Source organism: Callospermophilus lateralis, chromosome 19 (assembly GCF_048772815.1).
Source record: "Callospermophilus lateralis isolate mCalLat2 chromosome 19, mCalLat2.hap1, whole genome shotgun sequence".
NCBI classification, from domain to species: domain Eukaryota; kingdom Metazoa; phylum Chordata; class Mammalia; order Rodentia; family Sciuridae; genus Callospermophilus; species Callospermophilus lateralis.
Window position 1 is genome coordinate 14,161,985 of NC_135323.1, and position 7,734 is coordinate 14,169,718.

The 7,734-nt window shown below is 52.0% G+C and overlaps 1 protein-coding gene across 1 annotated transcript in view; it reads right to left on the minus strand.

Annotated features, from left to right (window-relative positions):
* The window catches only part of Gprc5b (G protein-coupled receptor class C group 5 member B), a 462,197-nt gene extending 458,831 nt beyond the window's left edge, over positions 1 to 3,366 (minus strand). Inside the window, exon 1 of the mRNA XM_077106106.1 lies at positions 3,363 to 3,366. The gene's annotated coding sequence lies outside the window, so the exon portion shown is untranslated. The remainder of the gene's footprint in view (positions 1 to 3,362) is intronic.
* Between the last annotated feature and the right edge of the window lie 4,368 nt (positions 3,367 to 7,734).

Below are 7,734 nucleotides of genomic sequence, written 5' to 3' on the forward strand. Positions count from 1 at the left end.
TTATTGAGCACCTACCTAGTGCTGGGATCCGGGAAGGTGATCATAAGGAAAAGCCAATGCAGTCCCTACCGTGGGAGTTTTCTACGGCTGCCATCACCAGGCGCCGACTACAGGGAAGCCCAGACAGCACAGGTGCCTTTCCTCACAGTTCTAGAAACGACAAGTCCAACATCAAGGGGTCAGCAGTTGGTTCCATTCTGAGACCTCTTTTCCTGGACTGCAGATGGCCGTCTTCTCCCCGGGTCTTCGTGAGATCTTCTCTCTGTGCTTTCAGTCCTGTGTCCCAGTCTCCTCTTCTTCTAAGGACACCTGTCATGTCCTATGGGACGAGGGGCTCACGACCTCACTTTCTCACCTCTGCAAAGGCCCTGTCACATTCTGAGGTCCTGGGCACTGGGGCTTCCACTTGTCGATAGAGGAGGACACGGCTCAACCCCAGCGCTGCTCTTGCAGAGTGTAGTCTAGTGGGACGATGGCGTTATTTATTGCAGAATAATGGAGATCAATGAACACTTGTGTTAAATGCCACGTCGGAAACAGACTGTGGACTCAGAAGGATCTTGGGGTCTTGGGAGAGACTTCCCTAAGAAGTTTCTGGTAACCTGGGATTGAAGGAAAAATGCAAATAGTGTCAGTAAAGAGATAGGCAGTTAGCTCTCTGGACAGAGGACGCAGGCTGGGGGAAAGGCCTGGGGGTGGGAAGGAGAGACTCGCGTTTCCCACAACAGTTCACACACACTCAGGAAGCCACGGTCACATCCACGCGCCATCCTGAGGGTTTCAGCCTCAGCTACCTCCTGGGTAGGCGCTGATCACATCCCATTCCATAGATGGAACAGAGAGGCCCAGCAATGTGCTGAAGGTCACACAGCCAGCATCTCGCAGGGCTGGAAATCAAGCCAGGAGGCTCAGCTTTGGCATCCACACACTTCATCTCTTACAAATAATTCAGGGTGGCTCAATTGAAGAAACTGGTTTATCCATAAGCTGAAATTTTAAATATTTCTTTAAAGGATAAATGTATTGAAGCAATTTATTTGGTTGGTTGGTTGGTTGGTTGGTTGGTTGGTGCAAATTCTCTTGGTTTTAAAGGTGGAACCTTGAGGGTTTGGGTGCTTTGCCCAAGGCCAACAGTAGGGGGAGCCAGAGGCAAGGAAAACCTGCAAGTCCAGCCACTGGCTCCTGGCCAGCGGGGTTAGAGTCAAGCAGAGGAGGCTGCTAGGATTCCTGAGCCCCCAGATTGTTAGGGGACTGAGCCGTCTCTGCTACGTGTCTTTGTCCCCTGGAAGCCGAGAGGCTTGGATGGAAATGGCGGCTGGGGGACGTGGCACCTGCCGCACAGGGTCACTCTCTGCTGGGTAGCGGACTCTCCTGCCCTCCCCTGGGCTAAGGCGCTGGGCTCCTCTCCGGCTGGAATGGGCAATCCTGGGCTGGTTCCCACTTCAGGAGGTACAGGACAGGAGTGGACGTCTGTCCCCACTGGCACCCCAGGCAACCTTCCCACAGAGGGACCTCAGCCCAGCTCACCTCCGATGGAAAAGGGCAAACTCCCAGCCACAGATGTAGCTCGGGGAGCCAGGCTCCACCACCACCCAGCCCCACCTCCCCACCAGCCCCGGAGTCACTGGTGACAAATACCAGCAGCTCTGGCCACTGCTGCCTCCGGGGATTCACCGAGAACTTACTCTCCCCAGGCACGGGGCCGCGTGCTCCGCTGGAATCCTTTGCCTGGGCTCCTCGCAACTAGAGCTGATCCTCTGTGTCCCTTGGTGAGTGTAGCTGTGTTGTCACCCCTGGGCTAGGTCAGCGCACGTTCATTCTTCATTTCTTTATCTTATCGTTCTTGGCATTGAACCCAGGGCCCCCCTACCACTGAGCTATATCCCCAGCCCTTTTTATTTTTTATTTTGAGACAAGTTCTCACTAAGTTGCTGAGGCTGGACTTGAACTTCCGATCCTCCTACTTCAGCCTCCCCAGTAGCTGGGATTCAGGCACGTGCCACGGGACCCAGCTCAACTCGCTTTTAAAAGAAAATAGCTGCACTCCACCTAGTATTCATGAACGTCGGGCATGCTGTGACTTTTTCTTCCCTAATGTACATCAAAACACAGGTATGAAAACTGCTGATCTAAAATCACCTTGCAAAACCCAGACACCCATGCACACACACGTACACACAATCTCACCCCACCCCATGCATCCACACCCAATAGACACACACACACTTACAAACTCAGGTGTGCAGTCACGCACTCGTGTACACACCCTCATACGCAGCAGTTACATACATATGCAACCACACACTTACACACATACACCCAGGCTGTCGCACACAGAGCTACACACAGTCTCACCCATTGTCACATCACATTGTTTTCTTTCCTTCAATTACTTATTCATTCACTCAGTTATTTACTGAGTACTAAACTCCGCACCAGTACTTACTTTGTCCTCAGTCCTTAACTAAGTCAATGAGCAAGAAAGGCGAAGTTCTCTGACCTCATGAAGCTTAGATTCTAATGGAAGGAGACAGATAAAAAAAATTAAAAAGTAAATCCTATAACATGTGAAAAGAAAATGAGCAGTAGGCAGCCTAGCACCTGGTGATGGGGCAGAGGGAGAAGCAGTTTGGAGGTGGGTATGACTTTAAGTAGGTGTCCAAGCTTCATTGAGAAGGTGATAAAAATCTCTGGCAAAGGTCTGAAGGAGCAGGAGTTATCTGGGTGACACCTGGGGCAAAACAGTCTGAGGAGAAGGAACAGTACATGCAAAGGCCCTGAGGCAGGTTGGGCCTGCAGAGAGCAGGAAGGTACCTACCTGGTGTTGCTGAGGTGCCAAGAGTCAAGGGGTGGAGGCAGAGAGGAGAGTGAGCGTGACCCCACCTTGCACAGAGAGGTCAGAATGTTTATTTTACGTGAAACTGAAGTTCCCAGGTGGGTTCTAAACAGAGATGTGACATGAACTGACTTCCTACCCTTACCGGCATCTAACAGGAACTAAGTCATTTCTCCTGTTATTATTTGTATTACTTCCAAACCAGGAGGGCTCTGTCCCGGCGGTCACCTCTCCTTAAAGGAGAACCACTCTAGAGGGACACAATTTTGATGTTGCAGTTAGGTACCCAACATAAATCGACTAAGGGACAGGGACGGATATTTCCAGGAAGAAGAGCATCCCAATGGCTTGTCTTCTAGAATTTGCTTCTGGAAGCTCCAAACCAGATGAGTCTGTGGGTCCCTTTTGTCCCTAGTTTCTGAGAGGACCAATGACCTTTTCTGAGCTTCCTCTCCTTGGTGTGCCGCTGACTGCTGCTCCCTGGACCACATCCCTCACTTCCCAAATCTGTTGCGTCCGTGGTCACCGACCCCCGACCTCCGTCCATACGGGTGTGGGACATCCCCTCCGTCTCCCCCATTCCAAACCACATCTGCTGCAATTTTTGGAGCGTTCACAGTCCGCAATGCATTTCGTTTCTTTTTAAATCTTTACTCATCCCCTTTTGGAATAAGTCAATAAGTAACTGAGATTTAAATAATTGACTTTTAAAAGGGAAACACTTTAACGGGGTTCAAAGTTGAACTAGCTCCTCTGTCCCCCCAAAGCTTAGCAGTTTCCAGGCCACCCTCCTGGAACAGAAGTTGCTGGAAACATCTTTGTGGCCATGTGTTTGATAGGTCTTGTCAAGCTCAGGGCTCACGTGTCTAGGAGGCGTCCTGGGGTCATCCCTTACTTCCCAGACAGGAAGACCGAGGTTCAGGGTGGGGATGTCATCACAGCTTCATGACCCCACGGCTCAGTAGCAGGAGGCTGAACCCAAACTGGACAATCTGACTCCCAAACCTACAAGGTTCTACTGTATAAGTTGGGTGCAGCCTTCTCCAAGATTTCGATTTCCGTTCCGGGTCTTGGGGTCCCACTCCCTCCCCCTTCTAGCCAACTCGTCCCTATCAAAAGGGAAAGAGGAGTACACCACTAACCTCATGTTCCTTGTGCTCTGAAGCATCTGTTTGGGCAGATGGCGAGAGGCACTGAATAGCAACAGCAAGAGGGACTGGAGGGAGACTTGGGGAGGACTTCCTAGAAAGGCATTTAAGAGGCTAATGATGCAGTGTGATTCTGAGACACTCAGAAATATCTATGCCAGGATGGTAGGAGCAGGGACGACAGACATCTTCGGGCTGGAAACCAAACAGGCCAGGAGGCGGAGTGCTGCAAGTTTTCCCAGAGCAGGTGAAGAGCTTTCTCCAGGTTGTGCTGCTGTTTTCAGACACGGATGTTTCAAGCCCTCCCATTTCCAGGGTTGGTCCAGAGAAAAACCATTAAGGGGCCCAAACTGCTTCTTGGGTACTCTTTGGGTATCTTCTCTCCCCAGAACCCCTTTGGAGCGCAGGATCCCAGGGCCTCTAAGACCTCTGGACCCCCAGATGTCCATTGGTATGGGCCTTTGCCCAGCCTTACCCAGGTTTCTGGTGCCCCGTCTGGGCCCTGGCCTGTGGGTCTGTTTCCAGGGCTTCTGTCTCCGAAGGAAAAATGGCAGCCGAAGGAGCCCTGCCCGTGCGGAAGCTCTGTGACATCACTTTCCCCAACGGGGAAGACGCGGGATCTGCCGTGGCCTGCGGTGCCAGCGGTCACTTCTCTGGCTGGGATACTCTTTGGTGGACTTTCCTGGAAAACACCTCACCTCAGCCACCCGGGGCCTCTGGATCCCATCCTCGAGGCCCAAGGATTCACTTTTAATTCAGCAGCGTGGACGGGAGACCTGCTCTGGGGCCTGGGGTCCAGCTACAACCGACTTGCTATGTGACCGCGAGCAAGTACCTGTCCACTCCTGGCTTCAGTCCTCTCCAGGCCCCCCCCTGAGCAGACCTTGAGGTTTGATTCTCAGGAACGACTCAGCTGCAGAAGGGCTACTGTATCTTGCTAGATGTCCCCACGCGGAAAGTGACTCAGAAGGATGATTTCATCGCGTTCTCCCGCTCGCCTCGGAGAGGGGTGCCGGTGGAAGACCCGTTCTCCAGATGGGGAAACCGAGGCTTGGGGATCAGTGACTTATTCAGTTCACCCAATAGTAGGAGTCAGGTCAGAAAGGATGCCCGAGTCCAGGATCCGCGGACTTCCCACCTCGCTAAACAGAAATGGATGGGCAGGAGGGGGAACCCGGGGCATCTGGAGAAATACCAAGTGGCTCTGGGGAGCAGGGGAGGGTGAACCAGGTGGCACTGGGCCCAGCAGACCTCAGCCTCCGTTAATGGGTCCCTTGTCACACTCCCTGAGAGGGAGGGAAAGGTGAGATTTCCACGAGGTTCAAGGACAAAGGGAGTGGGGAGCCCGTGGAGACGGCCCTTAGATTTTTCTCTCTGCTTTTCCCTTGCTGAGGGAGCTTAGGGTCAAGGTCTTCGAGCTTCAGCTTCTTTATTTATCCAGAGGAGAGAAGTGATCCCTGGATTCTAGCACTGTCCCGAGGATGAAGAAGGACATTTCATTCAACATGAATATTTATTGACCAACCCTTTGATAGGTGCCAGATATTGGTTCGGGGCTTAGGGATCAAGAAGCACCAAACCCGGACATCCTTGCTCTCGGAGAGCTGATGTTGCGTAAAGGAAAGAGAAACAATAAGTAAATCATGTGTCGTGAGACACCGATGACCAAAGAGACAGAATTTGGCAGAGAGGTCAGGGCAGGTGGGCAGAGAAGGACCACACATCCTTTGGTAAAGCTGTGGTGGTAGGAAGGGAGCTAGTCATCTGGATGTTTAGGTGGAAGAGAATTTCAAGAAGAGGGAACAGAACCTGCAGAGACCCTGAGGCCGGGAGTGCCTTATATGCAGGCAGAACGGCAAGGAGGTCCACGGGACAGGAGCGGGGAAGCGAGGGGAGAGTTTTTGGAGAGACCGTGGTAGATCAGACTTAGGGTTTTGCTCAGAGACATCTGTGGTCTTGAGATGGAATTGAAGGGACCTGACCCTCCCACCCCAAAGGGGTGTTTTTCTGCTTTTGGGGATTCCTCCTTTCTAGAACAGATGGCTGTTTCTCTCCCATGGCGACGCTGCTGGGAGCGGGGGTCACCCACCAGGCTGTTTGAGTGACAGTTACCAGAGCCCTTCCCCAAGCCCAGTCACTCCAGGACAGCCGCTGCTGCCTTGGGATTAAGATGGGTGGCACCTGGGCCTGAAGCACAGGGTGGAGGGGTGGCAGGGATCAGAGTTGAGACTGCACCTCTGCGACGTCAGGGAGCAGCCCCAACTACTCCAGGATGGTCCGAGAGGCAGAGAGGAGCGTGGCACGGCCCCTTCCATCCTGCAGCTTCTTAAACATCCTCTCTCCAGTCCAGAGATGTGCCTCCCCAATCCGTGACAGCCAGGACAGGCAGCTCAGCAGCCTTCACAGACAGGCATGACGGCACGAACGTCTGCAGTTAGCAGGCAGGAAAGTGCACGTGCATGGGCCAGGCCCATCTCTCTGCATCAGTAGCTCTGCTCTCACCTCATCAGCCTGACCAGAAAGCTCCATCCCAGTGATTGTCTTAGATCCTGGGTAGCAGGTCCATAGTAGTTAAGGTATCAGTCAAGTTTCAGTCAAGTTTCAGTTTCAAGACATAGATGCTCCTTGTATTAGTCAGCAGGTGATACACTAACCAACATAGCTTATGCTATAGCATGAGCTCCAGCAAAGCTTCTTTTGAATGGTTTTATTTTGCCTATTTGTAATTTCTGTCTGAATTGGGTGGGCTGAGCTGGTTGCTAAGCTGGTAACGAACGTTAAGGGCCGCTAACAGCCAGGACTGCCAATGCTCACAGCTGAGAGCCACAAGAGAGCTGCTAGGAGAGCAGCTGAGAGCTGCTGCGGAGCTTCCCAGAGCTGCTGACACTAAGGGAGCCTTTCTGTGATTTGTATCTGAATTGAACAAAAGAACCCTTGGCCAGTTGGTAACAGTCTGACTTAAGCCTGCTGGAGAACAGATTTCAGGGGGCAAAAAACAGAGGTAAAAAGACCAGACAGAAGACCACAAAATACTCTCATGGAGTGAAAGTGGTGTTTTGGAACAGGGCAGAGAATGAGACAGATTCTGGATCGCCTGAGATACAAGTGAAGGGTTTGCCAGACCCAGGTGTTAGTCAGGGAAGACTCTAGGGTTTCAAGAAGGAAGAATTGGAATGCTAGGGTAAGAGATGGGTAGGAGAGGAGATGGGGTGGAATGATTTGCAGGAAGAGATAATATCAGGCACTCAGCTCAGTACAAATGTGTATAAAGTGCCTATTAAACACCCCCAAGTGGAGAAACCAAGCAGATTAAGATGCAGGGGACAGATCTACTCTGGAGATGCACAGGTGAGGGTCGCTGGCAAGGTGGTTACGACCTTGGATGAGATCATGGGCAGAGTGAGTGGACCCGAAGGCTCTAGGGCCAGGCTGTCCATAAACTTGGCTAGGAGGAATGATGTTACATCACGTAAGATTCCAGGACCGTGCACAGTTAATGATTAGCTGTGCTCTCCACCAAGTCTGGAGAAATTAAGTTCAGGGGCTCTCTGCATGAGTACTGTGTTCTTCTTCAAGGCTTCGGGCACACTCACTCTGTTCATTCAGGAAGAGAGTGGACCAAGGGATCCCCAGAGAGACTTCTAGAAAGAACTCAGCAGGTGAGCGCTGCTGTCAGGAATGGAAGATGGGGTGCTGCCTCCTGGTGTCACCAATCTTTAGGAGTTACTGTTAACAAGGAGAGTGACACTT